General features: G+C 37.4%; 1 long non-coding RNA gene across 1 annotated transcript; it reads right to left on the bottom strand.

Moving 5' to 3' along the window:
• Positions 1-226: 226 nt before the first annotated feature.
• On the bottom strand, positions 227-9,127 carry LOC127848913 (uncharacterized). The gene is made up of 3 exons (XR_008034813.1): positions 9,073-9,127; positions 4,092-4,162; positions 227-1,156 (listed from the first exon to the last, which is right to left on the bottom strand). It is a non-coding gene; the product is annotated as an uncharacterized LOC127848913 (long non-coding RNA).
• Positions 9,128-9,227: the final 100 nt, after the last annotated feature.

Genomic DNA, 9,227 nt, shown 5'->3' on the forward strand with positions numbered 1-9,227 from the left:
TACTTATCATTTATATTTATTCTCTAAAGTTATTATATAGCTGTTATGAAATGCATAAAAAACGCTTAAATTTCGATACAAATGTATATTGCCCACATTTTTTATTTAATTAAGGCCATACATATCACTAGTTGGTAAACATTTAGGCAGGTTGTGATTTTGTAAAAAAAAATCATAAATTCTGAACCACAAACAGAAAGGAATTAAAACATAAATCAACGAAAAATAAATTGCTTTGTATCAGTTAAATTTATTATGTATTTCCTTTATCCGCTGAAAAGAGTATTTGATATTTAACAAAGACGAATGGTACAATTCGCAACTGACGCTTTCAACATTAACTGAGTGGCTTTACCTGTCGGAGACCTGACCTAGCAAGAAGGTCAAACTGCCCTCTCGCTGACCAATAGAAAATGGACTCGGCCGGTCAGTTAGTAATGGCTGGTGATTATGTCCATACTGACCACTATGTTGGGCAGTTAAAGTGCAAGTTTTGCGCAGTACACTTGATAAAACCTTAACCTGTTGTTGTTTAATGGACATGATGTAAAGCATTAAATATTATTTTGCACTAATTAACAATACCCGGTGATAGTTAAAACAGAATCTTGTTGTAATGGTGAACTTGTCGGAATAAACTCGCGTATACGTAAGGACAAGTATGTGAAACATACAGTGTTTAGACCTAACTGTAGTACAGGCAGTGTGAAAACGATAACTGGTGAGGTTGATATGCCTAGAGGTGGTTTGTTAGTTGTTCATTTTAGGGACTAATCGAGGATGTATGGCGAACACAATGTACCTAGCCCGGTGCCTATGTTGTCTATGGTCTCACTTCCGGGGACCCAAGTCGCTCATCAGATGACGTCTTTCACTTCCATGGGCCCACTGGCGCAACCGATGCTTTCCCTTCCGCTTATTGCTCACGGAACCGGAACCCGCGTCCCCGCGTTCCATAACGCTCAGTCGCCTCCGGTGAGCGCGCCGCAGCCGCCGATTTATAAGAAGCCAACCGGAAGTCCGGATGTTGTGTGCAGAAACGGAAGTTTAGGCGGAAGCCCGAATCTGGAATCGCCCAACGTGGATTCTGCGTCGACGTCATCACGCTCATCGGAAGAGTTATATCCGACGACGTCGATTATCAGCGGTGAATCATCTGGGAGTAGGGAAAGAAAACGTAAAGGTAAACAATTGTACTTGTGAAGTGCAAGTATTTATCTGCATGAATCTTAATCAATGCCGTAGGGGGGGGGGGGGGGCGGCGTTATGAAATCTAAATGGTTCTCCTTTACCGGTACTCCTCCTTTACCACACACTTTAAAATAATTATCGTCTTGATTATCCCTAAACGTTATATTTTTCAACCCCATTGTAAAACTTTAGTGTATATTGACCAACGTAAATTATGACTATTAAGTAGTTTTGTTAAACTTTAACCCATTTATGCCTAGTGGACTCTCCCATCATTCTAAATTGGATCAATTATTTTCCAAAATTAGGGATGTCTTGTATATTTATTTCTATATTTAGAATATTTCTTACAGAAATTCCTTTAAGCAACCAATGCAGACCCTGATGAGACGCCGCATCATGCGGCGTCTCATCTGGGTCTACGCTGCTGCCAAGGTCTTTTATTCTAGACGCTAGGAATAAATGGGTTAATACACGTAGCTCATGTTTAAGGGAATTTGAGGCACGCGCAATATATCAATGTATACTATTCCAAATAATAACTATAATAGGAAAATGGTGGTGGTGGGGGGTTCAATTTCTAAGCGCCACCCTCGTAAAATATCAGCCGTAAATACGTAATACATACACACTCAATTTGTTTTATTGGCTATCAGCCATTTTATATAGTTACATACTGTATTACTTGACATTTACATCAAATTACTTTTAACAAGAAAATACCTCGTGGAATATTTGCTTAATTAATGATTTAATCTAAGATCGTATGATTAAACGCGGCACAATTTTGTCAGTTAAAACCCATTTATGCCTAGCGTTTAAAAAAAGCCTCGGCAAAAAGCATAGACCCAGATGAGACGCTGCATATTGCGGCGTCTCATCAGGGTCTGCGCTGTTTGCTAAAAGGAATTTCTGTAAGAAATGTTCTAAATATAGAAATAATATATACGATACATCCCTAATTTTGAAATTAATTGATCCAATTTAGAAGGATGAGAGAGTCCACTAGGCATACAAGGTTTAAGGTAAACAGTTTTCCTTCCAACGTGTCTCAGGAAGCAACCTGTTCCAATTCAAGCCCTGCGCTTTGTAAGTCTTGCTAAATCCTGAATGCATTTCAAAGAGCAGAAAAGAGAACATAACGCTTTATAAATGAATATCTTTACTGCAGCAAACATTAAACGGGCTGCCATAAAACGGTGTAATTTTACTGCATGTTAGCTAAAATGATTCTCAATGTGTTTTTTTTTTGTCGGCTAAAATGATTCTTTATGTGTTTTTTAATCTTCATATTTTTTTTTGCACTTATTTATGAAACACTGCTATTGACGTGTAACGGCATAAACGTATACTATTATAGATGTTATTATTGTAATTATTATTATTATAATTTGACTGGATTTTTTTACTGGAGTAAGGCTCGTAACAAGACTCATTAATAGAGTTGTTTTTCTGACAACGTAAAAAAGATTCCCTTAATATTTAAAACAAATTAACAACGCATGCTGTTGATATTATCAAGTACAAACATGTGCTCGTCGCATTGTAATTTAACCAGGATATTTTCGGTATAAAAAGTGTCCTTACGTGGAACGAAATTAACGCATGTACCAACGTTACTCGCAAATGCATGCCCCGGGGGCACGCCGAGAAACGAATTCGTCCGCGCGAGGTCATGCTATATGCCTAAGAGGTATCATTTACCTGAACATCACTTAACCCTTTGCATGCTGGGAAATTTGTCGTCTGCTAAAATGTCTTCTGCTGAACTTCTAAAATTAGCATTTTCTTCGATTTTTTTCAAAGAACACTATCAGAATAGCAAACAGTTTGGATCCTGATGAGACGCCACGTTCTGTGGCGTCTCATCTGGATCCAAACTGTTTGCAAAGGCCTTCAAAATCCGGTTCCCGCACTGAAAGGGTTACATGTTGTTTACACCACATATCGGCGTAGGTGATAGTCGAAATCAAGCAAACAATCGTCACTTTAATGAACAGATAACATAATGTATTTCTACACCATAAACGAATTCATTATAGTGTTATTTTAACATGCAGGGCTTCACGTTGATGCGTTTTCATTTACATTTTTATTTGAATAACATATTGACAGTAAATGCGATGTAGGGATATAATATTAAAATTCCCTTCTAACACGATTATGATTAAAAAAAATAAAAATAGCCAACGCCAACATTATATCGAACTTTCTAATAAACAACGCAAAAAGACGTCAGGATCAAGAGAGCCGCATGGTTAAACAAAGTTCTATTTTCCAGTTCACATTATACGCCATATAACGTTTGCATCGAATTCATTCTCAATTTAGTTGTTTATAGACCTTTGTTTTTCTGAAGCGTGGCTGAAGACTACATCGGATTAACCTCGTGGTTAACTTCTTATGCATTATAAATCCGATTCGTTGTTTATTGAGCGACAAACAACGTCGAAATTGAATACACTTGTATTACCCTTCTTCATGAAATGCTTTGTGTAATAACGAACGGAAGCAACAAACAATGTCAAACACTGAACCCTCTAAAGAACATACGTACGTGACATTGAACACGTTGAAACCCTGAGTCGCGTTCTGAAAAAAATGGCTTAATGCATGTGCGTATAGTGTCGTTCCAGATTAGCATGTGCAGTCCGCACAGGCTAATCAGGGATATCACTTTCAGCCTTAACTGGATTTTCGTGTTGAAGAGATTTCCTTTAAACGAAAATTCCTTAAAAGTGGAAAGTGTCGTCCCTGATAAGCCTGTGCGGACTTCACACGCTAATCTGGGACGACACTTTACGCACATGCATTATGTCCAGTTTTCTCAGAACACGACTTCACTGAATCCAACGTCTGTAGTGCGTATGTAAGCACCGCCTGGTAGCCCAATGTTAGACCTGGTAATTTCTTGGGCCAGTTTCCCCACCTTCGACAATATTACCGGCATCTTCGCTCTTGTCATAGGCTGCTGAAAAAGTACAAGAATATCAGTTTCTCGTTTACGGTGAGCTACTTACAATGCTTTCATAATTATAATTTATTACGCTTTCGTTTACAAAAAAAACACAAAACAACGCAAATTGATGAAAATTTCACCATGCTACACTAGTAACAAGGAGAAGCAAGATTGGGAATACAATTGTATGCTCATGATTCATTCAAAACACACGTGTACTTCACGACTATTTTAAAAGTGAAATAAATCATCGAATGCACAAATAATCTGTCTTTTATTTAACAATTGTTTTTACTTTGTTCATTAACTTTTTGATGATCACCCCTCGCACATGCCGTTATTTTATAAAGCAACTTTTGAAAGAGTTACTCTGTGTACGTACATTTCAAAATGATGGATGAACCAGCGATATTTAAACATAGAAAAATCGGGGCCGTTTCTGACAGCTTTCAAGTAATTGAATACAGACCATCACGTCGCTTAAAACCATGTTCATTCTGAATTCTCACGCACGAATGAAGATTGTAAAAAGAAATCTAAGGGTCGCCGTGCCCTCCTTTTTTCGCGGAAGAATTTTAATGACACAGAACGAAGGTGAAGGTCACGTCGAACTTGTTATCGCGGCGGAGGAAGTCAAAATTACTCGAAGCTCTTATGAATAAATATCACAAATGGCTTTCTAAGCAGGGTATTTCGATACATCCGAGTATATTTCCAGTTCGAAAACATGCGCCTGCTGATTTTGAAGTACTGATTAAAGTTTGCAGGCGCTCGATTGGAAAAGCTCATTTATTTGCCTTTCAAAATATGGCGAACAGACGGCCCTTAATTGATTGCAATATCAGAAATTTCATTTCAACGAATACACGCGTTAATCAAACTGAAATGTAAAACAAGTAACGAGTAAATGTCTGTCGTTGTGCGTTCGACCTGCAAACATAAGGGTTACATGTGTGGGCTTGTGTGTGAATCAGAGCGTGAGTTAGGCTCGATCGGTCATTGTCGGCTCAGGTACTTCTTAAATGTACCCCGGGTAATCTTAAGTATACTTAAATTTACCCCGGGTACGGAAAATAATCTAAATCGTACTTAATCGTTCCCGGGAAATCAAACGCTAAATTGATCGTTGTCGGATAAATTTTTTTCAAATTAATTATGATTTTGTCAATATTTTGTAAAATGGCCTCTATATTATCGAAGCGCATACTAAATAAAAGCGAATTTTGTTTCATAATCCGTAGCGCAATATACGACATCGGGTTTTGGACGGGAATAAAACTCGGGTACAGTCTAAATGGGTTGGTTACGTTTAAGTATATTTTCCGTACCCGGGGTACATTTAAGTATAATTCTGAGTACTCGGGGTACATTTTTGTAGAACCCGAGACGACAATTACCAATCAGGCCTACCCGGTAAGTTAACACTTCCACGTATGGGGCTTTGTGTTAAAGCTGCAATTTACAGTTTTTTAGTAGTTTTTACTAAGCGATATTCAAATATTCAATGTTTGGGGTTTTGTGCTTGGGAGGAGGGGAGGGGGGGGGGTTAACCGGTATACAACTGTCCGGTATGACGACCACTTACCAAGCTCACATGCACGGGGTTGGGGTGGGTGTGGAACCCGGGTCGATAGGTTGAGAAGCGCGTGTACCAAGCACTGCACAAAACGGGCAGCCATTATGGGTTATGTGTTAGAAGGCACTTTTATCTTAAGGTGTACTTTACATTCCGTGTAATTGCCATACATGTAACAACATACTACTGGTAATCGATATCAAATCATTCGCTAAACACGCCAATCACGAGTCATCAACAATTTGGAAAATAAATCAGCAAAACACTAGAAGATAACAACATATGGACCTTTTGGTGCAAAAAAAAGTACCATATGATATTAAATTTCAATAGCACACGGTACCTTTTTGCACCACGGGGCGATATTATATAAGGAATCAAATATCAGTCTTCCAGTTTCTATTTTTTGTGATAATCACATTCTTGTATTTTTCTTGGGATATTTACATGCCCTCGAAGTTATCTTCTAGGAAACTATTGATTATATACACACAAGGAGTGGTATTGATTTACAGGAGAGCTTCGGGAAGCTTGTGAAGTTATCGTGAAGTTTGCGCTAAAGTACCTCTCCTTATAGAAAGCTTCGCAAGTCGGTAATAACATACACAACATGCTAATGAAAATTATCGTTAAACGATAACGACATGGAATACAAAAACGCCTACACATTCATGTAAACAGACCAGCATGGCAAACAGTTGAAACAAGTGAACACATCAACATACCATTTAACATGACTATATCGAAATCGTATCGAAAAAGGCATAACACTAACACGTTCATGCGGAAATGAACCCATTTATGTCTAGCGTGTAGAAAAAAGGCATTGGCAAACAGCGTAGACCCAGATGAGACGTCTCATCAGGGTCTGCGCTGTTTGCTGAAAGGAATTTCTGTAAGAAATCTGTAAGAAATATTCTAAATATAGAAATAAATATACTAGACATCCCTAATTTTGGAAATAAATTGACCCAATTTAGAAGGATGGGAGAGTCCACTAGGCATAAATGGGTTAAACTACTGAAACGTAAACGGAAAATAAGATCGTTTGCTTTGTTGCCGTAGCTGACCACAATTCACCTTAAAACTGAGCGCATACCTGTACGCTACATTCACTACGCACCGCGACGACAGGTTTTGTCATATATTTACACACTCCTTCCCAGCCTAATCAATCCGCCATGCTTCACCCAAGGTAAACCCGACCAAAACAGCGATTTTCCGATTGTGTTAAGACATCCACGAAAAGAATTGACTGCGTTTATATGGATCTGTTATGAGAAAGCTTATGATATACGATCTACATGATAACCTTTTCTACGAAAATTGACTTTAAACTGGAAAGAGACATTGCCTGCGTTTATATGGATCTGTAATGAGAAAGCTTATGATATACCGGTACTATCTACATGATAACCTTTTCTACGAAAATTGACTTTAAACTGGAAAGGGACATTTTACGTGAATTTAAGTTAGTAAAAAAAATACATTTCAAACTTCAAACGCTGTGCAAAATGCTGCATAGACGGCCCCAAACAGAATTTCCTGTTAATGAAGATTCAAAGTAGATCTTTCCACGAAAAGCATACATGGAACTTGTGAAAATCATACAAAACCGTTGTTTTTAAACAGTCATTAAATAGTCAACGAAGTCACCAAAATGCAATACTTTTTTCTCGCATGGTGGTAAATGAAACTCAATTAATGCATAAACTTTAGCGAGACATTAAAATATCAGCTTTGAACTGTTCTTTGTAAGTTATACCATCTTAATCTATATGCGTACTTAAAGAAAGTTTAAACAAGGTCCACCATTTTGCCTCAGTGTGAAAGGCAGTAGTTTGATATAAAGTTACAGGCTGTCAACTGTATTGGACATCGTTTTAATTAACACATTGAATCGAACATGCGTTACATAAATACTAAACCCATATTTGAACGAATAATCTGCAACCAGGGTAATCCCAGATAGCATACCTTAACATGGTACGCATAATAAATGAGCCGCGTTCTGAGAAAACTGGGCATAATTCATGTGCGAAAAGTGTCATCCCAGATTAGCCTGTGCAGTCCGCAAAGGTTAATCAGGGACGACACTTTCCGCTTTTATGGTATTTTTCGTTTAAAAGAAGTCTCTTCCACACGAACATCCAGTTTAGGCGGAAAGTGTCGTCCCTGATTAGCATGTGCGGACTGCACAGGCTAATCTGGGATAATGCTTTTCGCTCAAGCATTATGCCCAGTTTTCAACACGCATACTAAATGGTAACCCTACGTACATGTAAATTGGGAGCAGGCGAATACACAGCATTGGTAGTTCACGTTATTGGAAGTCCGAGCGGTCAGTATAAAGGCGTGAAATCGCCCAGTTGTTTACATAGCGGATAACTGGCCAACGGTCAAAGTCCTCATGTAACCCTAGGCATTGCGTATTTCCTACACTGGCTGATAAATAATGACTTACAAGAGATATGACAAGAACACGTCAGAAATGAAAAGAAGTATTATGCATGTATTTACCGTGGCAGAACACTATTCACTGGGATAGCATTTAACGTTTAAAAGAAACCATATTTTGTTGTTGTTGCTTTGTCCCGTAATTCTCGTGTCAGAAACCCAGATGTTTTTAAACCATTTAAGCATGGATTTACAAGTATTACGTCGAATGTAAAATATGTTGTAGATGTAATAGAATGGTTTCAGAAGCTACAAATATGGCAGAAACACTGAATGATTAATCGGTTATCGATCTTATTGGAATTTTCCATAACTCCGTGTAAATAAAGTGCTCAATTAAACCCCATGTCTAGGCAAAAGCAATTAAATATTCTTAGCTGTCCTTTAAAGACAATTTCGTTTTACATGTAAATGCTTTGCTAAAAGAATCAGTTTTGTCTATGTTAACGGCGCTCAAATTACATATACACACTTATTTAGTTGAATCAAACTTTAGAATACGTTACGATAAATGTGTATGAATTCTACCAAGTGCGCTTACAGCTGGGTTGTTTACAAGTTTAATGTGTAATTTTGTTCATAACGAAAAACACCCAAAGTTAAATAAATATCAACTAAACAAGTGTTATAAATATAATTTTACTTTTAAATATATATAATAATTAGTAATCAGTAATATTAATATTAATAATACAATTTAAAAATACAGAAATTATCCTTTTGCTTGTTAGAAAAATGTTGAAGAGTTAAAATTTGTTTAAAACATATTTAAAATACATATAAAAATCCTCGCACTTTTATTAACTTCTGGTGTTAAACTTAAAATACGAATATTGTCACACTTTCGTATTATTTTCAACACACATTTAGAATATTAAACGCTACTCACCCGTTATAACGAGGTCTTCTTGCTTATCCTACATTGCGTAACACCGCAATCAAACTCAATCGGACAAAAAAAAATGAACAAGCACTGGTCTGTTGCTAAACCCCATCTACAGTATACCAAGGCAAAGAGATAAACACCGTATGCGTAGCGTCCGG

This window comes from Dreissena polymorpha, chromosome 10 (genome assembly GCF_020536995.1).
Source record: "Dreissena polymorpha isolate Duluth1 chromosome 10, UMN_Dpol_1.0, whole genome shotgun sequence".
NCBI lineage: Eukaryota > Metazoa > Mollusca > Bivalvia > Myida > Dreissenidae > Dreissena > Dreissena polymorpha.